Source organism: Leopardus geoffroyi, chromosome C1 (genome assembly GCF_018350155.1).
Source record: "Leopardus geoffroyi isolate Oge1 chromosome C1, O.geoffroyi_Oge1_pat1.0, whole genome shotgun sequence".
NCBI lineage: Eukaryota > Metazoa > Chordata > Mammalia > Carnivora > Felidae > Leopardus > Leopardus geoffroyi.
In genome coordinates, this window is record NC_059328.1 from 101,522,699 (window position 1) to 101,550,078 (window position 27,380).

Here is a 27,380-nt window from a genome sequence, read left to right on the forward strand (position 1 = left end):
GCTGACCAAGTCCCTGAAACCAAGAAGTTACATTCTAGTAAAAAGATGAAAAACAAAAAAACAAACATCAAGATATCTAATAGAAGGTAATGGTATGTATTATGAAAATAAAGCAATGACCTAGATAGAGAATGAGGTTATTTTAGACAGAATTGTCACAGAAGGACAATATAACACTGAGTGAAGTAGGGAGTAAGTCATGTAGATTCTGAGAAAAGAAAATTACAGGAAACGAGCATGTGCACAGCGCTGAGGGAAGCGTATGCTTGGCAAGCTCGAGGAACAGCAAGGAGACCAGGGCATTTGCAGCAGAGTGAAAATGGAGAAGCAGCAGATGAGGCCAGAAATACACTCAGGAGCAAAAACTGTAGAGCCTTAAAGATCATGGTAAGAACTCTGGATTGAATTCTATGTGAATTGGGAGGACTCTGAAAGGTTTTTAGCAGAAGACTGCACAATATATTCTGTGTTTTAGAAGAAAAATCCTGACTATTACGTGAAGGCTAAATAGTGTGGGGCATGGGGTGGTGGGGTAACAGTGACAACACAGCATAATAGGAGCAGCTGGAAAAAAATAGCACTGATAATTTGCCATTGGACTTAATACGATGGAGCTTATTGGTAGCCTTGACAAGAGCTGTTTCATCAGACTGGTAGAGACAAAAAGCTTTTTTGTTCAGTCTTCTGCCCTCTACTTCTATCATGGGCTGGCTTTGAGATTCTAGTGGAATTCATTCATTCGGTATGGCATTTGGGAGAGGGGTAGGGGAGAATTACTCTGTGCCGAGGACCCACCTTCTTTTTTTTTTTTTTTTTTTTTTTAGGACCCACCTTCTTATTAGAGATGTCATAGATTAATGAGGCACTGGTTCTTACTTATCACCAGCTAGGACAGACAGACACATAAAATGATGAATTATCACTCAATATAGTAAAAACATAATCTTGTTGGAATGGAATTTATATAATAAGAGCTCAATCACTTCTCTTAATGAGTGTTTAACCCAGCGGAAAATGGTCAGAGGCTTAGAAAATGCATCAAACAAGTTCTTTACTCCCTTAATTTGAATACAATATTTTCAAAAAATGAGAACCTAAATTGTTAAATGGCTTCCCATATAGTATTCTCACATCTGAAAATGGTTTTCTTGTTTTGCATTTATTGGATATTGTCCCAGCCCATTTACACAGGACATGTATGGGATGATTTTTTTTTTTTTTTTTCACCTCCTGGAACAGAAAAGAAGGTAACGTAAAGGATGAAAGCGGGAAAGAACTTCTGCAGCAAGGACACTTACAAACCTAGGGAAGGGCGTTTACATCACCAAACCGCACAAGAGCCTAATAAACCAGGCAAATGAACATACCTGAGTGGCCACACCATAACCCCTTCAAATAAACACCCTGTGAATTACCTGAATGCTTTGTGTGTGCAAGGGTGTGTGTGTATGTGCATGTATGTGTGTTTGTGTGGCCATACAATTTAATAAGTGCAGCTGTGTTTATTCAACGATGTAACATTCCACATATACATAGAGCACACATGTTGCTGGAGATCACTCATAGCTTCATTCTTGGAAAGAGTATAAGTAGAAATATTGTAGAACCCATGAAAACCAATTCACACTGGCTTACATACACATAAATGCAGAGAGATGCTTAAAGTAAATTTACAGTTGAAATCACTGCTTTGAAACCTGAAACTATTGATTCAACTGAATAATAGATGTAGTCCATTTAGAAGCACTTCTGAGAACAGTCACACACATGATTAAAAGGATTGGAAAATCATATTTACATGAAAATGTTAAAAGAAACTGAGATCACATGACATGGAAAAGAACAAAGAGTGAGTGATAACTTACTGTTTTGAAATATATAAAAGTTATACTACAAAAAACAATAACCCACATTTTCTAAAAAATAAAATAGAAGAGCTACATACGAGAATTTTGTCTTGCAAAAGAAGCTTTGTCAAATACTGACCTGCACTGCAAAAATGAAGATTAAGAACTTATTTCCGTTCGACAGATTTTTCACATGTAAACAACTATAAAAGCAAGGAAATTCTCTTTAGGAACTTATCATCTTTTCTCAGAACCTTCTTTTTCTATCTTGCCCTGTGGTAAAGCATGAAGAATGTGGGATTTAATGACTCTTGTGGGGAAAAAAAGTCAGGGAAAAAGGGAACTGATAACTCCAAATGTACACCTGGAACTCTCATACATTGCTGGTGGAAGCACACAATGACACCAAAAGCTGAGAAAACCGTTTGGGTTATTATCAAGATAAACAGACATTTACTCTATGGCCCACCAATCCTACCCTTAGGCATGTTCTCAAAAGAGATGAAAATATATACCCACAAAAGGACATATGTGCTGTAATGTTCACGGAAGTTTTACTTGTAGTGGATAAAAACTGGAAACAACCCAAATGTCCAAATGTCACAGTTGGGTAAACCAACTGTGATATTTTCACAGAACTAATCAGCAATAAAAAAATAATCTACTGATGCATGCAACAAGGATGAATCTCAAAAACATTTTTTTAAGTGAAGGAAGGCAGATAAAAAATAGTATGCACTATACAATTTCGCTTTGTACAATTTCATTTATATTAAGTTCCAGAATAAGTAAAAGTGACCTACGATGGTGAAAATCAGAATGGTGGTTTCCTATTAGACAGGGAGGGGGATTGATGGATAGGGAGCAAAAGATAACTTTTTGTGATGATTGGTTATGCACAGTGGAGTATACATTTGTCAAAGCATATCAAACTGTGTGCATTTTGTTTCATGTAAATTTTACCTCAATAAAAAAAATACAATGATCAAAATTCTCCAATGACTTTTCATCTCACTGAGAATCAAATTAAACTTCCTTTACGTGGCCTCCAAGTCCTTCACTTTCTCTCAGCTCCTTCTGCCCCTTGCACATTCCTTTCCAACCTCAAAGGCCTCCTTATCATTTTTTGAACGCATGGGTGTGCTCCTGCCACAGACCTTACACTGTTTGTCCTTCTGCTAGGAACTCTCCTCCCCTAGGGATCTATATAACCAGCTCCCTCATTTCATTCTGATCTGTGCTCAAGTATCACCTCATTAGACAGTGTTTCCCCAACACCTTTGCTAAAAAGGCAACAAGTTTCCCTAAGACATACGCGTCTCATCACTCATTATACCATCTCCTTTTTCTTCGTAGTACCTATCAATCCCAGACATTATATAATTTATTCTTTTACTTTTTTGTCTTTCTCCCCTCTACAGAATGAAGAATTCTGCAGCCAAGACCTTTTTGTTATTCACTGATGCATTCCCCAGTGCCTAGGAAATGTCTGATACATAAACACTGAATAAATATTTGTTGAATGATTGGACAGACAAGCAGAGCTTAGATAAGTGACAGGGTAGAGGAGATGTAAACATCAGTGGGGAACAAACTAGGTGTTCTACCTATCTATTGTTGCCTAACAAACCTCCCCAAAACAACAAAAGTTTTGTTCAAATCTATCATTTGGGCAGGGCTCAGCAGGAACAGCCAGTATCTTTCATGTAGGGTCAGCCTTGGTAGGGCTGGAGTAAAAAGGATGCACTTTCAAGGAAGCTCATTCACATGTGGGCTGGGAGCTCAGCAACTTACAGGCATCTGTCTCTCTCATATGGGCATAGTGGCTGAGTTCTAAGAGCAAGCAGCACAAGAGACAGGAAGTTGAAACATCACATCCACACCATGATATGTAAGTAGTTATAGAGCCCAGATTCAATGGGAGGCAATATAAACCTCACCTCTTGATAAGAGCTGAAGAATTTTAGGGTCACTTTTTATAACCACCACACAAGATGATCTTTAGGTATGTTCTACCACACTTGGATTTATAAATCTGTGGCTTATTTCACTGTAGACCTTTTCAAAATTCATGTGAAGAGAAGTTGTTTAACACTAAACAAAGCCATGATACAATAATCACTAGCTATTATGTACTAGATATAGTGTGTTAAAATGTTTTATATACCAAATCTCAGTATTTTTAAATTTAACATTTAAATACTGTTTACCATATACCAGGCATTGTTCTTACTGCTTTAAAGATAAAACCTAATTTAGTCCATGCAATAATCCCATAAATTAAATGCTATTATTATCCCCATGCTATTGAGTGGAAACCCTACACAAGAAGAGATTAAATACCTCGCAAAAGTCACACAGCCAATGAGAATGGAGCCAGATTTGAACCTGCAGTCTGATCCCAGAGCCTGTACCCTTAAGCACAGTGTTATTCTATCTCTTGTAATCTACTCAGTAATCCTATCAGGTAAATACTATGGTTATTCCCATGTGACAGAAGAAAAAAAAAAAAAAACTGATGCTTTCAGCCATTATATCACCTTCCCAAGCAAGGTCTGTCTACTTACAATATTTTATACAATGTTTCTATCCTCATAACAATACTGCAAGATAGATGTGTCAAAACTGAGAATCAAATGTGAAGTCAGTTGCTCTAGGTCACATAGCTAGCAAGTATTAGAGCTGGGATTCCAACTCAGGTGTATGTGGCTGCAAACCATGCTGCACTGCCCCCATCTTCAGGGGCAGGGCAAGAAGGCAGGGGTGGAGCAGCTGATACTAGAAGAGAAGATCCCTCCCCACGCTGGGATTCCTGGTAAACCTCTGACAGGGCTCAAACAGAGATGCCCAAAGATGACAAGAGTTCTATGGATTATTAAGAGAAGTTTCCTGGTTCTATTGTGAGATTATAAATGCCAGCTCCATATTTTTCTCTCTTCCTTTGAGAAGTAGTTTTACTTCCCTCTCTCATGCTAGGGCATGACCTGTTTTTCATTGCAGCCATCATCTTTAGCCCAACTGATAGAGGAAGAAGGTAAAGTGATGAAAGTCAACATCTACCCAGGGACCTCTTGTGGTTTAGTCAATTAATTGTTAGTCCTGTGGGGAGAGGGGAGTAGAAGAAGAGTGAGGGGCAAAGGAAGAGATGAGAAAAAAAGAAATCAACTAATCTCCTGAACCTGTCAGGGTTCCTCTCAACTTTTCCTATGAAGATGTCCCCTGTGGCCCATTTAGAGCCATTTACCAAACCTTTTTCAGACTTCTTTGATTTTAACATCTGCTTTCCTCCTTCTTCCCTGCACAGTCCTATGCTTCCTGGATACATGGCAGTCAGCCTTTGATCTTGGTGCCTCTGGATAGCTGCATGCTGTAAGTTATCCCTCCTCAACCTCATTCTGGGTAATGATGAAATCTACATCCCTTCCTCCTTCACCCTCTTTATCACAAACCTCCCATCCAGTCTGACATGGGTTGGACCATCTCTCCCAGGGGGACTCACAGCACTCACTAATCCTTTACAGAGAAGAGGGACTTCAGGCTATTCACAGTCCCAGAGTCATTATGTTAATCGTATAAATCAACCATCCTGAAAAGTCAGAGAGGCCCCAAAGAAATTAGATTATCAGCAAATAAGTTTAGTATAATTTTCAAACACAATTAGGTTAGGTAGGGAAAGTCTCTGAGTTATTTGCATCATCACCATTATTATTGTTACATGATTTCTGTCAACCTCAACTTTGCCATGATACTGATCTGAGTGTAGGAAGAGCTGGAAAATACTTTAAAGGCAAGCTCAGTGGGGAAGGCTAATGTAACAAGGTGGCTAAATTGCAGAAGCTTTTAAAAGAACACAATTACAAAAAAAAAAAAAAAAAAGAACACAATTATATTCTTATAAGTCATCCTTATAAAATTACTCCAATTATCTATATTCCTAAGGATCCTTGCATAAGAGATAAGATAATTTTCAATAAACTTTAAAAACTGATTTAATGTTTATTTTTTGTGAGAGAGATAGAGAGAGAGAGAGAGAGAGAGAGAGAGAGAGAGAGAGAATGGGCAGGGGAGGGGCAGAGAGAGAGGGAGACAGAATCTGAAGCAGTCTCCAGACTCTGAGCTGTCAGAACAGAGCCCGACGTGGGGCTCGAATTCACGAACCATGAGATCATGACCTGAGCCAAAGTCAGACGCCTAATTGACTGAGCCATCCAGGAGCCCCTACAATAAACTTTTAAATGCAATTAAACATTTCTTCAGAAGATTCTCTCCAACAATTTTAATATTTCCAGGTGATAACTCCATCATAGAACATTTGTATTTGAATTATTCTTTAATGACAATAAAGACATAGGTGAATGTTAGACCATTTCCTAGGCGAATAATCACAAATTCTGAATAATGAAGATTTTATTGTACTACTTTTCTACCCTCTGAGGAAAACACAATTAATATGTAAAATGTTTCTTCTACTGAACAGGAATTGCTTCCTACATTAAAAAATTATCATTATTTTAAGTTCCCCAGAGGAAACCATGTCCTGGTACTGTTAATTCTTGATATCCCAGGAAATTTTTCATTTTGTGACTTTTCCATGGCCAATATACACTACTATTTACATTTTAGTCACAGACTCTCTCTACTCTACAGCATGTTTCTGGTAGTTATTCTCCACCTCCTAGCTGGTAGGAAAGCTGAGGGAAACATTCAATGTGGTATCAGACTGAACTAAACAACTGGAGTTTTAAGCATATCACTTTTTAATTATCTGGTATTTACAGGTGACCCATATTGTCACCCCTTTATAGATAATTAAGAATAAGTTTTATTCTTCTACCACGTTAGAAGAGGGCCAGAGGAAAGTAAAGAACATTTTTCTGTGTATACAATGATTTATTAGTAACCAAAGAAGTAAAACACATGCACAATCTTGTATAAAAAATGGATAATAATAATAATAATAATGTGGTTTTGGGGGCACATGGGTGGCTCAGTCGGTTAAGTGTCCGACTTTGGCTCAGGTCATGATCTCACAGCTCATGAGCTCAAGCCCCACGTCGGGCTCTGCGCTGACAGCTTGGAGCCTGGAGCCTGCTTTGGATTCTGTGTCTCCCTCTCTCTCTCTCTGCCCTTCTCCTGCTCATGCTCTCATGCTCTCTCTCTCTCTCAAAAATTAATAAACATTAAAGAAATTTTAAATAATAAGATTGTTTTGGCTGAAATACTCAAAATATAAAATAACCATGGAAAGAAGAAAGTTGACTTTTAGATCCATGCTTTTTAAACTGTTCTGTGGCCACTAAATTGAGCGATGTTCCAACCACTAAACAGAATACAGGGAAGAGAAGGAAACTGAAACAGGAAGGGCTAGGGAAACCATTCAGAGACAGAGGTTCTTAACTGGATTGGGGGGGTGGGTGGTGAAGGATGAAGATGGCAGAAAGAAGGGAGAAGATCTGTCCTAAGCAGTGGGGATGGGCACCTGCTCAGAGCAGATCTCCTCCCCACTGGAAGATGTTTTCAGACCTTCTTTGAAGCAATGAGCTACCCTGGCAGAACCTGGGGTGGGCTGTCCTCATCCTACTCAGGCAGGGGTTCAACTTTGCTGACTCCATCATGTGCTCCTGATGGCGAAGGGCAAAGGCCCTGGGGTGCCTGTCTTTGAGCCTCATCCCTCTTCATGACTCCCTAGACAGAACTGTCAGTGGGGCGTTCCTGGCCATAAAAAATGATCCTCTTCCTGGGGACTAGATTATTTCACCTGGAAAACTCAAGCATTTCTTCCTGCAAGCATTTGTCAATGGGACAGGACCTACTGCTCTCCAGAATGGGGATAGCTCTCCCGTCTTCACTGCCTGGCCCCTGAAGTTCTGACATTCAGCTGCTGGGCATTACTGCGGTCTCTGCTCTTCCCTAACTGCCCATATCCCCAGCACCATGTGGTCTTTTAGAGCTTACAACCTCTGTACACAATTCTCTCTAAGAGGGTAGCCTCTGAGACAAATATTTCTCAACCTGCCTACTTCCAGTGAACCAATTAAACCTAACAGCTGGTGTTGACACAGCACTTACCTTCCAGGCCTTTTCCAGTGATAGACTCTAATCCTCTCCCAAGCTCTACACAGTAATAGGTATTAATACAATTCCTCTGAATACATTAAGAGGAAGATTGAGTCAAGGAACATGTAATGGTTTGCTGAATACTGCTTTGTTGATAAGTGGTTCATTCATTCAACATTCCCCCCCCCCCAATTATGTTCTTGTCACTGTACTGTAAGGTATTTTCATATATATTAACTCATTTTTCCCCAAATTTTCCCAATAAGAATCACTTGAGGCTCTTGTTAAACAAACAACTTCCCTGATCCCTGTCCTGGACATTCTCATTAAGGGATCTGCGATGAGACCCAGGAAGTTGTGTGCTTGTCCAGGTGATATTCTCTCTTTCTCTCTTTCTCTCTCTCTCTCTCCCTCCCTTAATGAATTATAACATCATAGACGATTATTATCATTAGGAAAGTTTGGAAGCACCATTTATTTCATTTAATTTTCACAGTCACCCTGGGTAATATTATTATGCACCTTTCTTGAAAAAGAAACATGAGGGGCGCCTGGGTGGCGCAATCAGTTAAGCGTCCGACTTCAGCCAGGTCACGATCTCGCGGTCCGTGAGTTCGAGCCCCGCATCAGGTTCTGGGCTGATGGCTCAGAGCCTGGAGCTTGTTTCCGATTCTGTGTCTCCCTCTCTCTCTGCCCCTCCCCCGTTCATGCTCTGTCTCTCTCTGTCCCCCAAAAAATAAATAAACGTTGAAAAAGAAACATGAGACCAGTGTATCAATATAAAAGGCTGAGATATAAAATCAACTCTAACTCCCACAGACAAGAGGTAACAGTTGATTAATTTCTTATATTCCTTCCTTGGGTTTTCTCAAGCACACTTTCTCAGTTAAACAGTTTTTTAAAAAGCTGTTCATCCAGGGTTTGAGCTATATACATAATTTCTGCCTAGACCTGTGCCATACACTGGTGCCACGAGAAATTCTTAGTAGAAATTGTAAAAATAGTAGAAATAGTATTCCTATTTTTCCTCGCCCTCAATCACTCGTGCTCTCTTCCTGTCATCATGGCCAATTTTAAGCTACCAAAGACTTAACAGCCAGCTTAAAAGATTCCTGAATATTTAACAGGCATGAACCAGCCCCAGCACACTGCTGTGTAAATCTGATCCCAGAAAAAAAAATAATTCATTTTCCCCTGGATCTTCTATTGCTTCCTACTGGGTACCTTATTTACTAGTAGACAAAGATTACTGACTCCTCCCCAGACATGCTCTGTGATATCACACCACTATGCCTTTCTTCATGATGGTGTATTTGCCAGGAGTCTCCTTCTTCCTCATCTCCTCAAGGCCTATTTCAAATGCTTCCTGTTTCCTGAATCTTCATAGCCCTTGATCTATAACTCTCTTATGAGACTTACAGCTTTCTATCTTACATGAGAGCTATTTTTCAACTTGTGTCCCATACAATTACTGGATAAAAGCTCTCTGTTTGCATCACCCCTGTATTCTGACAGCACTGAGATCAATGTCTGGTGCACAGCAAGCACTTAAAGCCACTTTGACAACATCTATCACATGCTTTCAATGTAGCAGGCACTGTCCTAACCCATAGGAGAAAAAACTCAGCATTTGGAAGAATTGGAGACCTTAAATTGAGGTTCCATGGGGAAACTTCAGAGTCAAATGGTCCATGTAAGTTGACTACTAACCGAACCCAATATATTTGGAAGTTGTAGACAGCTTCCACCCAAGACCATTGGAACAATTAGTCTAGTCAGCAAAAAATTTTTATAAAGGACCAAATAGTAAATTTTGTAAGCTCTTTTGGTCCAGAGGGTCTCTAACAGAATGGTTCAACTCTGCCACTGTAGTGCAAACGCTGTTATAGACTACAAATAAACAAAATGAGCATGGCTGTGTGCCAATAAAACTTTATTTATAAACACAGACAGCAAGCAAGATTTGGCCCACAGGTTATAATTTGTAAACTGCTGGTCTAGACACTTGAAAGCTCTGATTTCCAAACAGTCATGTGAATGTTTTTGTTCACATTCCTTTGGGTGTTATCATTCCTTTTTACTAGTTTCTAATAGCCCATCGTGATTTTCTTATTAATAAACTGGTTAAGTCTAGGCTTTATTAGAGATAATCATTAGTCTAATTATAATTTAGCTAATTTGGGTATTTGTAGTGCAGCCAATCAGTTAAAACAGTATAAAGACATGTTACACTGACTTTGCCAGTAATGATACAACTTATAGATAATATATAAATGAAGTAAAATGTCCTTGCAATAGAAGACTATACAGATATTATCAGGATGCAACTATTACTGCTGTCATGATAACATCTAGAGATAATATACTGAAGTTCCACTGAGGTTAACTCATAAAGTATCTCATAAAGTACCTGAGTTCCTTTATCCTATGGTGAAATCAGCATCTTCAATGCCAACACAGAACCAAGACCAATTGTTCTGCGGCACTTGTAGATCATTTCTGGTGTATAATTCCCTAACACCCTAAATGTTTCCTACAAGAAGTCTGTATGGATAAAACTCTTCCCAAGAAAATAAACAGTAATTGGTAAAACAGACTCCAAAGGTTAATGATCTTACCGTAGAAGCTGAAAAACTTGATACGGTCATCAAAAATAAGTTCCTTACTTTGGCTGCCATGGTAAATAACATAGCTCTTACCCTGGGTATACAAGTAACCTTTTTAAACTCCTTTGCCCAAGTAACTATGGAAAAGAAAATAGCCTTAGATTTTCTTCTGGAAAATCAGGGGAAATCTTCCCCCTTTCTAATACTTCATATTGTACCTGGATTAACAACATGGGCAATCTGTATCTAAGCTAAAATAAAAGGTGGGGCGCCTGGGTGGCTCAGTCGGTTGAGCAGCCAACTCTTGATTTCAGCTTAGGTCATGATCCCAGGGCCATGGGATTGAGCCCCATGTCAGGCTCCACACTGAGTGTGGAACCTGTTTTGGATTCTCTGTCTCTCTCTCCCTCCCTCTCTCTTTCTCTCTGTCTCTCTCTCTCTCTCTGTCCCTCTCCCCCACTCACACTCTGTCTCTCTCTCTAAAATAAAAAATAAAATAAAATAAAATAAAATAATAAAATAAAATAAAAGGCAACCTGGCCATCTAGGGAAGACCCAAAGAGTCAATGGGATTGTTTTTTTGGTCAAACCTGAGAAGTTGTGTTTATTATTTAAAGTGACTATTGGTTCCTTCTTAGAATACTTTAATTATATTTGTCACACAAATTGTTTAATATGTTTTCAAGTCTTAAATGTTTCCATGCAGCCACTTTTCCAGCAGATGATTGACCAAATAACAACAACAACAACAACAAAAAATGAGCGCAAGATAAAATCATGCTTGTCAACACTCAACTGAAATTCAGATATCTACAAACAAAACCTCATCTTCAAAGAGATAGTGGAAATATGAAGAATGCTTATGTCATTCTTGAAGCTTTAGCTAGAAGAGAACCTAAAGGAAGATTGAAAAAAAAAAATTAATTTCCATACTCCTAGAAGACCAATTGTTCTTACAGCAAGGATGGAAGTAGACACCAGAATCAGTTTTAAACCTGCTTAATCAATAAATAAGAATTCTGTAGCTATGGAGCCATCAGAATTGGTTTCAAACGTATTTACTCAAATCAAAGTCAACTTGTCTTTGTGAACACACTTCTGTAAGCCAACCAATTATTGAAAACTACCTGCTCCTGAAGGTCAGCCGATCAGGAATGGGCTCATTCCAGTGACCTGCTTCTGGAAGTATACAATCAATAAGTCTTCCCCACATAATCACACTTCAACCATTGATAATAACTTATTTACAACTCTGAACTTCCATCAATCTCTGAACTCCATGCCTTTGAGTCCTAATACGTGATCAACAGTCTTTCCTGCTTAAAGAAACTTTGACTGAAAAACATACCTCCTGTCTTAAGTAAGCAATAAATTCAGCACTGTGGGCTTTTATTTGTTGGTTTCACCACCATTTTTAGTGGAGGTTTCATACTTTGAGAAAATGGAGAAACGTCACAAGACAGAAAGGGCATTAATAGACACCACTGGTAACTTGGACAAAGACACGAAAGTACAAAGGTACTTGGTGAGTTCAGGAATTCGGAACCCCAGTATTAGCTGCTTGGCATCAGAAAAGTCAAGTGAGAACTAAATTTTGAACTTTTGAGGTCAATATAAAGAGGTCATATTTTATCTTCTAGGTGTTGAGCGCTCATTGAATATTTTAAGTGGGGGTATTATAATTAAAGATGAGTTTTAGAGGATGAAAAACTGCAGTGCCAAGGTCACTGGTTGAATTGGCTATGACACAGTCAATATCTATATTAGAGACTCTAATGAATCTTATGACTTATTGCATGAGAGAGGTAAGGAAATTAGAAGCAAGGAAGAGATTTTTTTATTTGAATGATTTATAGGAAGGAAAGGGAAGACAAGGGAAGGGAAGGGAATGAAGGCAAGGCATAGGAGGGAAGGAAGAGAGTAGAATTACTGTTAAGATCAGGTAGCTAACAAGTATTGACAATGGAAGGGGCATGAACAAGATTAAATTATGTTAATGTTTTCATACACTCTGCAATCCATTTATCTCTAACCTTTCTTTTTTTCTAAAATTTTTTTTTTCAACGTTTTATTTATTTTTGGGACAGAGAGAGAGACAGAGAATGAACGGGGGAGGGGCAGAGAGAGAGGGAGACACAGAATCGGAAACAGCCTCCAGGCTCTGAGCGTCAGCCCAGAGCCTGATGCGGGGCTCGAACTCACGGACCGCGAGATCGTGACCTGGCTGAAGTCGGACGCTTAACCGACTGCGCCACCCAGGCGCCCCTCTAACCTTTCTATCTCTAGATCAGCACCTTGAACCTTCATCCATCTCAAGAAGACCAGCCTAATGCAAGTGATAAAAGTACAGATAAAGAAGATTTTTTAAAAGGAGATTAAGAGATACAAACTTCCAGATATAAAGTAAATAAATCACAGAGATGAAAAGTACAGCGCAGGGAATATAGTCAACAATACTGTAACAGCGAAAGATGGTAACTACACTTATCATGGAGAGCATTTTTGTAATGTATATAAATGTCAAACTGCTAAGTTGTAACCTGAAACTAACGTAACATTGTATGTTAATTATACTTCAACTTTAAAATAACTTTTTTAAAAGCCGTATAATTTTTGGTGTTTTGTCTTCTCCTCATCCTGGGTTTCTCTCATGCATTTACCTAGAAGCTCTTCCATACTTCCTCAACAATCTACTTTCCAATCCTGGTGATCCACCACCCCAGGGTTGTGCACCAAGTAAAACAATCTGGGCTCTGGGCCCTGCCCTCTCTTCATTTCCCATCTAAACAGACATGGAGTTGTTTGGTGAATTAAAAAGCAAACTCATTTAGGTGGGAGAGTAAGGTGTTGGTATTTGGGCTTTTATTATTAGAAATGGCTTCATGAACAGACTTAGCAAGCCTTTCTTAGAACATGATCAGTTAAGACAATTATCATGGGGCATTGAGGGGCCACTTATTACCAGTATGCTAGGCTGCGACTTAAGGAAGCAGCAGCAAAAGAGAAGGGAGGAATGCCAACAGGCTCTCTACTAAAAAGCTGTAAGATTTATGTGCATATCATTCATCCATAATCACTACATCCCCCCATCCCCAATACACACACACACACACACACACACACACACACACCCCTTCGGCACTACCACCATGGGCACACTGGTAGAACGGCTACCAAATAATCCCACTCCTCCATAGACCTCTTCCACCTATTTGGGGTCATTCTTCCCATGAGGTAGTAAATACAAATGAATTTATTCCTTTACTGACATAGGTACCAACTGCTATCAGTGGAAGCTCAAAAATACTAATACTCACTAATACTACTCACTCAATACTACTTTCCAGGTACTTTAAGTGTTTCACATATATTCCCCATAATGTAGTACCTATTTTATCTCCATTTATAGGTGAGGAAATGGAATTTGAGAAATTCACCAAGTACAGACAGCAGGAATTAATGCAGGTTTGTTTATTTGAGAGCTCAAGCTTTTAACCACTGTGTTATATTATCTTTCCCATACAAACCTAAGAACTAATATTAAACTAATAAAAATATTAAAGCTGTACATAATACAGGACCCATCTAAATATCCTTCCTAAGTTTCAAACACCACTACCACCTTTGTGACTTCTTTTTTCTTCAAATCTGTGTGAAAGTTTCTTTCTAACCTTATTAAATACTAAAATGTTGATTAAGGGGACAATTCTTCACACATTTAGCCAAAGCTTTCACTCCCTTAAAACTTTGGGCCCAAATAACACTGAAAAATTATATTTCCATTCATCCTGGGTTATGCGGACAATGCTTCCTTCCCATGTACATTTCCTGCTCAGACTTTAATATCTCACCCTTTACATTAATCTCCTAGGACTACCATTAAAAAGTACCAGACACTGAGTGGCTTAAATGACAGAAATTTATTTTCTCACATTTCTGGAGGTCTGAAGTCTGAGATCAAGATGCCAGCAGGGATGGTTTCCTCTGAGGCTTCTCTCCCTGGCTTAATAGATGGCTGTCTTCTCCCTATATCTTGACATTGTCTTCCCTCTCCATAGGTCTGTGTCTCTTCTTATAAGGACATCAGTCACATTGGATTAGGACCAAACCTAATGACCTATTTTTAACTTAATCACCTATTTAAGAACCCTATCTCCATGTGGTCACATTCTGAGACACTGGGAGTTAGAACTACAACATACGGATTTGGGGTCAGGGGACAAAACTCAACCCATTACACACTCCAAGCCCTGAACCAGCACCTAGCATGATACTGATGGTCAAGAAGTGGCTAAAACCTTTACTGGTCAGATAACTGTCCAGAAAAACAAAAGAAGTAATAAATAAAATGGTGGCTCAAGAGAGAGACTCAAGTAAAGGCTGAACTTAAATTTCCCCTTCTGGGTGAGTAAAGCTGAGCTTCAGATGGAGGGTGTAGCTGGGAGTGTGAGGTGGGGAGGGGAGGTCTAACCTTGGCTCTCCTGGGGACTTGCTGTGTGGCTGAGCAGTTAAGTGGCCCCACAACTCAATTTCTTCATCTTTCATTCCCAGGGGCCATGACAGTGAATTAAGGCAAAGGCAGAGTCTTTAGGGGTCCCTCAGTGAGAAAAGCTGAACTAGTTGAAGGCTTAACTACACATGCCAGGTAGCTTAAACATTCTTCCATCATTATATGTTTAAGCAACAATGTCTTAGACTCACTTTCTAGCTTGCAGCAAATATTTTTTGAGAATTTAGAATTACCCACTGAGATGGTTTTGAGCTGTAGTGCAACAAGGGATCTGACCATAAAAGCTTACCTCTGGCCTTTGCTTAGCTTCGAGCACAGGATTATATTTAGACCTGCGGCTTTATTTTCACACTTAGAGTCTAGAGCTGTAGGAGTCTGAACTAGTTCTCCTGGTCTTCCCTGGACGTTAACATGTCTAAAAACAAAAGGAAGTTTCTTCTTTCAGGCTTTTCTTGGACTGGTTTTAAACAAAAAGAAAAAAGTTGAAGGGATAATGCAAGAGGACAGTTAGGCACTAAATTATTTGGTAAACACAGGTGCTATGAAATGTAACTGCCCATCCCTTCACCTTCTTTAGCTATGTGGACAATTAACCCACCGTACAATTCATCTTGCATATTTCAGGGACTCTTGGTGCAATTGTTCTCGTGTTCTCGTGTTCCATGGGGACACTCTGGGGCTGAGATTCCTCCGAGGGTCATCTCTCAGGGCTCTAAGCAATAGAACAAGTTGACTTCCTTCAAGCTTTAACTGGAGGTATCATCCTATCCCCTCTTAAGAGCTTAAATCCAAAATGAAGAATTCCTTTTGGAGATCCCAATGCATTCCTAAATGATTCCCCTTTCCCTTCCTCATACTATTTCCTTCTCTCTACTCCTCGGTGAACTCTTCATTTTCTCTTTTCTTCTCCTCTCTCTTTTAGGTCACCAGACTTAGAACTCCAAGCCTACTCTCTCTAAATATACCATTTGCTTACAGGAAAGAAGGTTGGGCATAGGGAATTAAAATACCTGGTTCCAAACCTAGCTCTACCATATACTGGTGGCGTGACCTTAAGCAAGACACCTTTTATTTCTTTAGGCTCTAACTCCTATGTCTGTAAGACAGGGATAACAATAACGCCTGACAGTTTTATGGTGAGCAGCTCATAAAATAATATATGCAAATTATCTGGAAAGAGGCACTAAATACATTTGACTTCACATCAACCACGCCTCTGAATAAATCTCAAAGTTGAAAAGCCCCAGAATCCTAATCTGTAAAATGGAAATAATTATAGCTACCCTGCCTTCTTCATGATTATAGAGATTATGAGATAAAATATGTATAAAAGTGCTTTGCAAATTGGAAATCATTCAGTTAAAGTATCACTTTCTGATTACTTCTTCACAGGGTGGAGGACGACAGTTCAGGATCAGCCTGAGTGATGCCGCTGTGGGATGGAATCTAAAGTCAGTATCGCCCACTTTTTCTGGTTCTTTTCTCTCTCTCTCTCTCTCTCCCTCAGGATGGAATACTATGTTGAAAGACTCTCCTTTTCTGTCTGACATGATTTCTTTCTGCACTGCAGGCTGTTCTCCAAAATGAATAATGACAATGCCATCTCTTCGATGAGGCAGAACACCAACACTAAATTGTGTCATCGCTTGTCTCATGCTGTAAAGGAGCATGTGGTGGGCCCAGCATCCCGGTTAGGGAATGGCCACCCTGGTGTGCTGGACAGATCTAGCCTGTTGAATCCATTGCTCAGATCCCTTGGCAGCCATTTAATATTATTACTTTCCCTTCTTTTCTTGGAATTGTGCTTCCTCCTGTCTCCATATGAAGCATGAGTGAACTGGGAGAAGGCTAGGAAGACGAAGAGGCTCAAAACAAGAGCAAAAGATAATAATGATAACAACTCACATTTGTAGAGTGTTTTACAATTTATTAAGCCCTTTAAAATGTTACTTATAGTTCTTACTCCCTGCATAACTCATGCAAATTATCACTTCCACACCTCAGTTCCTCATCTATAAAATGGTGAAAACGCCGACTTCATAGGGTTCTGAGGACTGAAAACTAATGTATGAAAACAGTCCAAAAGTGTGTCTGGAACTCAATCCTTCATTTACTTCACAATATTTTGGAATGTCTACTATGTCTTAGATACTGGCCTAGGAACTGGAAAAAGATCAGTAGAGAGGACACACTAAAGCCTCTTCCCTTATGGTGCTTACACCTTGATGGCATATAATAAGCACACACACACACACACACACACACACACACACACACACACATAGCTGATATTCTTACAGAGAAATGAGAATTGAGAGGAATAAATACTTTAAAGAGAGTATGAAGATATAATTTATTTTGATTAGGAGATCAAATAAGACTGGGGAGGTGGGGAAAGGGTAAAAGCAAGGATTATTCTAAAGGTTCCAAAGGCTCAGGGAAAAGGACTGTGATTCCTCACACAGAGATGTAGACAGAAAGACAGTCTGGGTGTGTGGTAGGCAGCCTCTATAATGGCTCCCAAAGATCCCCACTCCTAGAGTGAGGGAGTGAGGTCTGGGCCTTTCAATGACAAGTGATGAGACACCACTTTCAAGATTAGGTAAAGGCTGTGACACCAGTCTTGCTTGTTCTATTTTACTTGCTCTCTCTCCCTCTCTCCCTCTCAAACCCTCACTCTGAGCAAAAGCAGCTGCCATGTTGTGAACAGCCCACTGGAGAGGCTTACACAGTGAGCCAACCAGCTCGCTAAATGATAACTGGTGAGGATCTGAGGCTCTCAATTCACATGAAAGACACCGCAAGTAAATTTTCTGATGCCTACCCAAGTAGTGAGCTTGGAAGTGGCTCCTTCCCCAGTCAAGAGATGACTGCAGTCCTGGCTGACGCCTTGATTTCAACCTTTTGAGAGACTCTAAGTCAACCAGTTAAACTTTGTCCATATTCCTGACCCACAGAAACTAGGAGATAAGACATGTTTGTTGTCTTAAGCCACTACATCTGGGGGTAATTTGTTATGAGAATATCTCTTGTGCAATAAATAACTAACATAGACTATGAAGACAATGAGTTCATTTTGGAGATTTCAGTTTGAGATGATAAAAACCATCTAAGAGTTAGCCAATAGACAGTGTGGTATATGTGTCTGGAGGTCATTTCCCTAAGAGGAAGTAGTGAGAATAGAGGCTAGACTATAGTGGATTGAGGAATGATGGAAGGGGAAGACGGGGAGATTGCTCTTTCAACTAGTGTGACTTTCAAGAAGAAGAGAAGTACTGTGTCAGCTTCTTCCCAAGAGGAGAAAAGGAGTTCAAGAAAAGTTTTTTGTTTTTCAGATACACATTTAAATAGAAAAAAATTAACTGATTTGTAAAAGGCGAGAATACTTATATTGAGAGAGTATTGCACAATTTAGAAGGCAAGCTCAAATATAAGAGAAAATGAGAAAATAATTAATGAAACAAGGTTCTAGATAGAGTAAGAGGGAGCCAAAAGAATTAGTGGAGGGATTAGACCAAGCCAAGAAAGAATGGCATTTGTTTCCTACTGTTGCATAACAAATTACCACACATGTAGCAGCTTCAAACACAAACATTTACATCTCCTGCTTTTTGGGAGTCAGGAGTCCATGCATCCGTTAGCTGGGTCTTCTTGTCAGGCTCTCACAAGCCTAAGATGAAGGTTTCTTTCTACATTCCTTTCTGTATCTTGGAGTCCTCTTTCAAACTCACACAGTTGTTGAGGAACACAGTTGCTATGACCGTAGGACTGAAGTCCCTGCTTCCTTGCTAGCTGTGAGCCAGGTGTGGTTTGCAGCTCCTTGAGACGACCTTCAGTTCTTTGACACAAGGCCCTGCCATAGACTCTCACACAACATGGCAGCTTGCTTCTTCAAGGTCAGCAGAAGAATCTCTCTCTAGTCTGTTAAGATGGACTCTTACATAAGATAATGTAATCAGGGAGTGGCTTGCCCATCATCTTTGTCACATTCCGTTGGGTAAAAGCAAATCACAGGTTCTACCTACACTCAAGGGTTAGGGATTGTACAAGAGCATGACTTTTGGGGGGCTCACCTCAGGGTGTGTCCACTGCAGGAAGGAAGAACAGAAAGGAACACAGATATTCATGTCATTTTACATGGACATTTGCTGGGAAGATTTTTTTTTTTTAAGAACTGTTCTGCTAAGCACTGGGCAGGCGATTCTGCTGCCCGCTCTGGATTAAGATGCTGAAAAGGCACCTCCCGTTTGCCCTGATGGCCCCCACTGGCATTACTTCAGTTATGGGGCATGCCTCTCCCATATCCATGCCAAGGAATGAGCCTAACAAGGAGTTTGAAAGGATATCTGTGTTTGAGCTAGTAATTTTATTTAGAGATGCAAATTTGTAATACAGCAGAAGCAATTCTGAAGATAAGGAGCAATCCTGCCTGAGGTGCACTGGCTCTAGAGAGACACCACGTAGTATAAAAGAAACACTAGAAAGCCAGAAGCTAAACTGAGCCTATGCAAGCAGATACATATGTAGACTGAAACAACTCATTTCCTGATTCTATAGCTCAGTTTCTCATCTGTATGATGATGCTTCTAAAGTACATTGCGGGTTTCCAAGTGATACTTCTCGAAGTATAAAGCAACTTCTACAGAGAAGTTCTCAGTAAATGAAAGAGTGTTTCCACCAAACAATAAGATTTCCGTTTCCTGAAGAACCCATTTAGTCCATCACTTTTATTTATCTGACATTTCAGATTTCCCGGGTAATAAGTCTATGAAAAAAAAGTTCAACTCCTTTTAATTCATGAAAATAAATGTGAAAATCACCAAGCTAGTTATTCTCTAGGGTCTAACTCTGATCTTCTTTGGATCCATGACAGACAGTGTGCTATAAAGAGGTTTTCTTTTCCTCTTCTTTTATTGTGGTAAAAACACATAACTACAATATAGCGTTACTGTATATAAGTGCAATGTTGTATAGCAGATCTCTAGAATCTATTTGTACTGCATAACTGAAATTTTAAACCCATTGATTATCAACTCTCAAGTCCCTGGGAACCATCATTCTATTATTTGCTTCTATGAGTTTGACTGTTTTAGATATTTCATATAAGTGGAATCATGCAGCATTTGTCCTTCTGTGACTTTGGCATAATATCCTCAAGGTTCATCCATACTGTTGTATTTTGCAGTATTTCCTTCTATTTTAAAGGCTGAAAAATAGGGGCATCTGGGTGCCTCAGTCAGTTAGACATGTGACTTCAGTTCAGGTCATGATCTCACAGTTTATGAGTTTGAGCCCCGCGTTGGGCTCTGTGCTGACAGCTCAGAGTCTGGAGCCTGCTTCAGATTCTGTGTCTCCCTCTCTCTCTGCCCTTCTACTGCTCACACTCTGTCTCTCTCTCTCTCTCTCTCTCTCTCTCTTTCAAAAATAAATAAACATTAAAAAAATTTTTAAAAATAAATAAATGCTGAAAAATATTCTATTGTATGTATATACCACATTTTTAAAAAGCCATTCATTTTCTGTGGACATTTAGGTTGTGTCCACACCTTGGCTATTGTGAATAGCATTGCAGTGAACATGCGAGTGTTAATATCTCTTCAGACCCTGATTTCACGTATTTTGTATATATATCCAGAAGCTGGATCATATGGTACTTCTATTTTTAACTTTTTAAAGAAGCTCCATTCTCTGTTCCATAGTGGTTGTACTACTTTGCATTCTAACCAACAATGTACAAGTGTTTCAATATCCCCATGTCCTCACCAACATTTGATATATCCTATTTGTGTGTGTGGGCATTGTCGAGGCGGGGAGGAGTACTGGCATAAAGACAGACATAAAAACCAATGTAGCTGAATAGAGATCCCAGAAATAAATCTATGCATGTATGGTTAAATGATCTTCCACAAGGGTGTCAAGAATACAGAATAGGGAAAGGACAGTCTGTTCAATAAATGGTGTCAGAAAATTATATATCCACATAGGAAGGAAGGAAGGAAGGAAGGAAGGAAGGAAGGAAGGAAGGAAGGAAAAGGAAAGGGAAGAATGGAAGGAAGGAAGGAAAAGGAAAGGGAAGGAAGAAAGGAAGGAAGGAAGTAAAGAAGGAAGGGGAAGGAAGGAAGGAGGGAAGGAAGGGAAGGAAGGAAGGAAGGGAAGAGGGAAGGAAGGAAGGAGGGAACGAGGGAGGGAGGAGGGAGGAAGGAAGGAAGAAAGGGAGGAAGGAAAAGAAAGGAAGGAAAGGAAGGGAAAGGGAGGGAAGGGAAGAGGGAAGGAGGGAAGGAAGAAGGGAGGGAGAGAAGGAAGGAAGGAAGGAAGGAAGGAAGGAAGGAAGGAAGGAAGGAAGGAAGGGTAATTAGACCCTTAGGGCATACACAAAAAAACAATGAATTCAAAATAAAGACTTAAGCATAAGTCCTAAAACTATAAAACTCCTAAAAGAAAACATAGGAGAAAGGCTTCATGACCCTGGTTTTGGCAATGGTTCCATGGAAATGACACCAAAGCACAGGCAACAAAAGCAAAATATGACAAGTGGAAATACAACAGAAAATGTGTGGAATGGGAAAAAATATTTGCAAATCATGTATCTGATAAGAGGTTAATATCCAAAATATATAACGAATTCCTACAATGTAGTAATTAAAAAACTAATAACCAATTAAAAATTGGCTAAGAACTTAAATAGACATTTCTTCAAAAGTGACATGCCATGGCCAGTAGATATATGAAAAGATATTCAACATCAGTAATCATGAAATGAAAGCCAAAACCACAATGAGGTATAATCTCACACCTGTTAGGATGTGTATCATAAAAAAAAAAAAAAAGACCAAAGTGTTGGTGAGGATGTGGAGATATCAAAGCCCTTACAGGTACTTAAAACTAGGGCTTTGGAGCCAAAATGTTCTTGGATTGAATTGTCACCACCACTCAGGAACCTTGAACAAGCTACTTAAATTTCCCTGAGACTCTATTCCCTCAGAAAGGTAATAACTGAATCACCCACACAGGACAAATGTGCAGATTTATTCTGAGAGTTAAAGTTAATTTGTCTGAGACCTGTTTCCCCATAGCCCAGCTCCCTGAAAAGTTCAATGGAAGCCAGCTTGATAGAGTCAAATGCTTAAAGTGGTCAATGCTGGCAGAACAGTTTGCCAAGTCATGAAAGCTATAACCCCAAGGCCTTGACCTCAGCTCCCTTCACCAGGAAAAAGGGCTAATGCTTCTGCAACCATTAATGCTGAGGTGGTAAATCATGCCACCTGCCTGCCAGGTCACCCCGCTGCAATTGCATGGCTTCAATTCCTGATCATATCAGGGCAGGGTTTCTCAATCTCACACTCCTGACATCTTGAATAGGGTAATTCTTTATTTGTGGGCAGCTGCCCTGTGCATCGTAAGATATCTAGCGACATCTCTGGCCTCTACTCCCCAGATGCTAACTTCATGCTTTCCCCGCGTGGGAACAATCAAAAATGTCTTCAGCTTTTGCCATTTGTCCCCTAGAGATCAAAATCCTCCTTGGTTAATAATCATTGCACTAGGTGAACCCAGACGAAAAATGCTGAACTGATAGAATAAGGCTGTGGCCAAGTGCTAACCATAATATTGCTGTTGCATCCCAACTCTGATTACACTAGGAAATAAACTGTGCTTCCCTAATCACATACACCTTAAAAGCCCACGAATTTTGAGTCAAGGATTCTGTGACGGACAGAAAAATGCTCCCCGCACCCAAGACATCAGTTCCAAATCCCTGAAATCTATGAAGGTTACTTTATGAAGAAAGGGGGATTTAATTAAGGATATAGGGATGGAAATACTATCTGAGTTACCTGGGGTGGTGGGGAGACCTAAATGAAATTACAAGTGTCTTTAAAAGAAAGGGGAATTTGAGACATAACAGAGGAGACTCACACACAAAGGAGAAGAAAACAATGTGAGCATGGAGGCAGAGAACAGAGTGATGGGGCCACAAGTCAAAGAATGCTAGCAGTCACCAGAGGTCGGAAGAGTCAGAGAGTGGACTCTCCCCAAAACCTCTGGAGACAGCCCTGCCCTGCCCGCAACTTAAGTGTCACCGATGATACTGATTTCACACTTCCGGCCTACAGAATGGTTATTTCAAGTCGTCAAGTTTGAAGGTAATTTGTTACGGCAGCCACAGGAAATCCATACAGGTCCTACCCAGCATTTGGCTCTGGTCCTGCTCTATCCCTGTGTGCTGTCCCTGCTGCAGTCTCTGTGCGATTTCCATGATAAATTCCACTCCAGCAGGCCCTGTGTGTGCTATGGGAAAGTAGGCCTTGGTTTGCACAACACAGTCAGAAACAAAAACTCTTTCAGTATCTATTATATGTCAATGTCCAAGGCCCTGAAAACACAGTAATGAATAAAACTAGCCCTATTTCAGGCTGGGAGCAAAAATTGTACAAGGAAAGAAAGAAGAAAGGAGGTAGCATAAAACACAATAAATAAACAAAGCTAAATAAATAACAACAGATAGAAAGCCCGGAAACAAACACGGACCTTAACAAAAGGAGCACTGAAATGCCAGTGGGAAAGCATGTATTTTGGTAAATGGTGTTAGTCAATTGGGTGTGCCTATGGACGGAAAATGAATATTAAGCCTTTATCTACCATCATGCTCCCATATCTATTTCAAATGAACTGCAGATCTGAATGTGAAATGAGAAACTGTAAAGCTTTTAGAATAAAACATAAAACACCTTCATAATGTGGGGTAGGAAAAAATTCCTTAACATGTTTTGAAATGCACTAGCCATAAAAGAAAAAAAATAAATAAAGTAGGCTAAATTAAGAACTACTACTAGGGCACCTGGGTGGCTCGGTTGGTTGGGCATCTGACTTCGGCTCAGGTCAGGATCTCGCGGTCAGTGAGTTGGAGCCCCACGCCAGGTTCTGTGCTGACAGCTCAGAGCCTGGAGCCTGCTTATGATTCTGTGTCTCCCTTTCTCTCTGTCCCTACTCAGCTCACGCTCTGTTGTCTCTCAAAAATGAATAAACATTAAAAATATTTAAAAAAAAAAAAAGAACTTCTGTTAATCAAGACATTATTAATAGAGTGAAAGGCAGCCCAGCCCACAGAATGGGAGAAATACTGCGATTTCTTTTTCAGACAACTGAAAAAAATGGACAAAACACTTGGAAAGTTTAAAAATGAAATGATGCAAATGACAATAAATATATGAAAAAGTTCTCAATCTCACCCATCATCGGGGAAAAGCAAAGTAAAACCATAACGATATGCGTACTTATCATGGCACCATGCTGTTCCGGCCTAGAGAAGGATATGTGGTATGGGTGAGACCCGGCCAAAACATATTTCAAAGTGTCCTTGTGATGAGGGAGCATAAGGCAAGCTGACAGGCCAGGTGGGATATGTGGGATATTCCTCTGGCACTTCTGGCTTCCCAAGAACAAAGGAAAGGGGAGATTGATGTGGGAAACAAAGGCAGAAGGAAATGGCAGATAGAATTAAATTTCCTTATAATCAGCAGCCCATTGACAAATACTTGTGGCGGGCAGAGTAAGTTTCTCCAGGAACTCCCTGCTGTCTTGATGCTAACGCTTTGCTAGAGGGAAAACAACCCTAGCTTGACAATAGCTAGGCCTCCACTATCCTGTGAGTCCTTAGCATATGAAAATCTCACTAGAAACTTCCCCTGGACTTTACCTCCCTCAACCCCATAGGGTTGACACCAGCCTTCACCAGTCTCTCACCAGAGACATCAGTCTCTCCTCATGGTCCCCCCCACAGCTCTTCCTGCCCACCAGTCCTGTCCCCGTGCTTTAATAAAAATCACCTTTTTGCACCAAAGACGTCTTCAAGAATTCTTTCTTGGCCATTGGGTCCAGACCCCATGAACCCCACTACTACCCCCAAAAACCTCATCACTTGGACACAGGCAAAGTGAGCTCCAGGCCTGATGCCTTCCTTGACTCTGCTTCTACCTGATTCACACATCCATTCCACACTTACTTCTAATACTGTGGACAGATACAGTGGATACAGTGGCCAATAAAACAGACATGGGTTTTACCTTCATGAAGTCTAGTGAGAAATCCAGACACTCAGCAAACAAACTCCTAAATATACAATTACAAATGGTATGTGCTACAACATAAAATAATAGTTACTGTGAGAGAGAAAAATAGGGGGAAGGGCTAAGCAAAGGCCACAGAGGAAGTGCTACTTAGGCTGAGAAGTGAAGGCAAGAATAAAAAGAAATGCCCTTCAGGTAGAAGTGATAGCCTAAGGCCTGAAGGCTGGCAGAAACATAAGGTTACAAGAACAGAAATAGGGCAGAGAGGGTGTTATTGGTACTTTAGGTGAGGGTGGGAGGAGACCGGAGCTATACAAGGGTCCAGGGTCATACACGTCTTTGCAGACTACTTATACCTTTGAATTGTATGTTAAGTGCAGTGGAAGCCATTATAAGATTTTAAGCATGAAATTAACATAGTCCAATTTAGATGATTTAAAAAATCTGGCTGGCTTCTCTGTGGAAGATAAATTGAATGAAGAGATCAAGACTGGAAACCTGGAGGCCAATTAGAAAGATGTGTCCATCGTTCAAGTGGAAGACGAAAGGGGCCATGTCACTAAGTCTCAGCTCATTCTGTTTGTCCACTGTGGACAGGTCAATAAATCGAAACTCAAGATGTTGGGGTAAGAAAAGCAACTTTACTTGGAAAGCCAGCAAACCAAGCAGATGGCACACTGTTGTCCCAAGGAACCGTCTCCCCAAGCATTAGATTTGAGTTTCTTTTATGTAGGAAGAGGGGGAAGCAGGAGAGGGTTGGAGTCAAAAGGTAACCGACATCCGTAGACATCAAGGAAGGTCATGTAACTTCTTTGTCTTTCAGTTGATCGTCGTGTATAGAAATCTGGTCAACATAGCAGTCATTTCTGTACATACTTCCTTATCTCCTCAGGTGAGGTAAATTTCAGGTAAAAAGCAGTTTTTGCAAATCTTAGCTGTAACATGCCTACATGTAAAGCTAAGCAGAAATTTCTAAGCTATAGGTCACAGCAACAAGGGAAAGAGAAGCAATATGGAGTCAGACATGCTAAGTTTCTCCTGTTACAGCTGAACCAGGAGAGTGGTCCTGGAGATGGAGAGAGGTGGATGAGTCAAGTTACTTTGGAGATAGAACCAAACAGTTCAGTGGAATAGGGGCATGCTGCATCTGAGAAGAAGGATTGTATTTTCAACTTCACAGAAGAGAATCAGCTCCATGGGCATGATTTTTTCCATCATGCACAGGACTTGAGATTGTTCAGGGGTGGGAAAGAAATCAGCCTGTCTTTCCCACTTCTGAATTCTCCTTCCCAATTAGGCAAATGTGAGGATCAGCCCCCAGCTCTTTGGCTGTTGGATGCAGTTGTTTTCCCTCTCTTTTAAAATCCTCTCAAGTAATTCCAAAGACAATCGCGAAAACAATCCAATATTAGATATGTGTACTTAATTAACTCTAACCTGAATCCTTTATGCTGTAGAGGTTAAATTCAAGCTTCCTGTTGGAAAATGACTTTCTTCTTCCCAGCAGGAGGCAGTGTGAGATTTTTGCAGAAACCTCTGAACCTTACTTCTCACCTTCTCCTCTGAGGCCTCTGGGCTGAGAATCCACTTTATCAGCCATACATGGGAGTGCAGGAGGCAAAGGCCATCTTCCTTAGCCTGCTTCTGAGGAGGCTATTAAAAAGACAGCTTTACAGGACGTTTATAGTGTTCTTGATCCTAGAGGGCAGGCCTGCAGGGCCTGACAGGGGAGAGTGTTTGTGTGTGTTCTGGATGAAGCTGCTGTCTTCAAATCCAGATGGCCCATGATGTCACTGGAAAAAACCCTGAAACGTGCTACGAGAAAGAACGTTTTTATGGCTCCCTGTGTAATGTTCCCATACGCTGGGCTTGAGGTGGGGAGAAAAAGGAACTGACAGACTTTTCTACTCCCCACAGCCCTCCCCATCTGTCACTTTGGGCTGTAGGGAAAGGAAGGGCTGGAGGAAGGAAAGGGATTAGGTAGGAAGAGAGGAAACGCAAAAGGACAAAGGGAGTTGAGAGCTAATCCTCTTTCCTTCATCCGGCCTCTGCATCTTGGCACACGGTACTTACCACATGGGGGTACGGCGATTTGTTTATGGACGTGAGTCCCCTACTGGACTGTTTGAAGTCAGTGTTCCTGCCTTACTTATTTCTTTAACCTAAGAACCTAAGGCAATATCTATTAGACATTAGATGTTCAATAAATGCTAAAAGAAGGGAGTTCTACATTGCAGCCACATGATTAAAGACCAAAGCAGGAAGAATCAAGAAAAAGAAAAGGGGAAAAAAG

The 27,380-nt window shown here is 40.3% G+C and overlaps 1 long non-coding RNA gene across 1 annotated transcript; it reads left to right on the top strand.

Moving 5' to 3' along the window:
* The first annotated feature begins 297 nt into the window (after nt 1-297).
* Nucleotides 298-12,944, top strand: LOC123596689. Its single transcript, XR_006711807.1, has 4 exons — nt 298-387; nt 5,152-5,216; nt 11,217-11,870; nt 12,797-12,944. It is a non-coding gene; the product is annotated as an uncharacterized LOC123596689 (long non-coding RNA).
* Nucleotides 12,945-27,380: the final 14,436 nt, after the last annotated feature.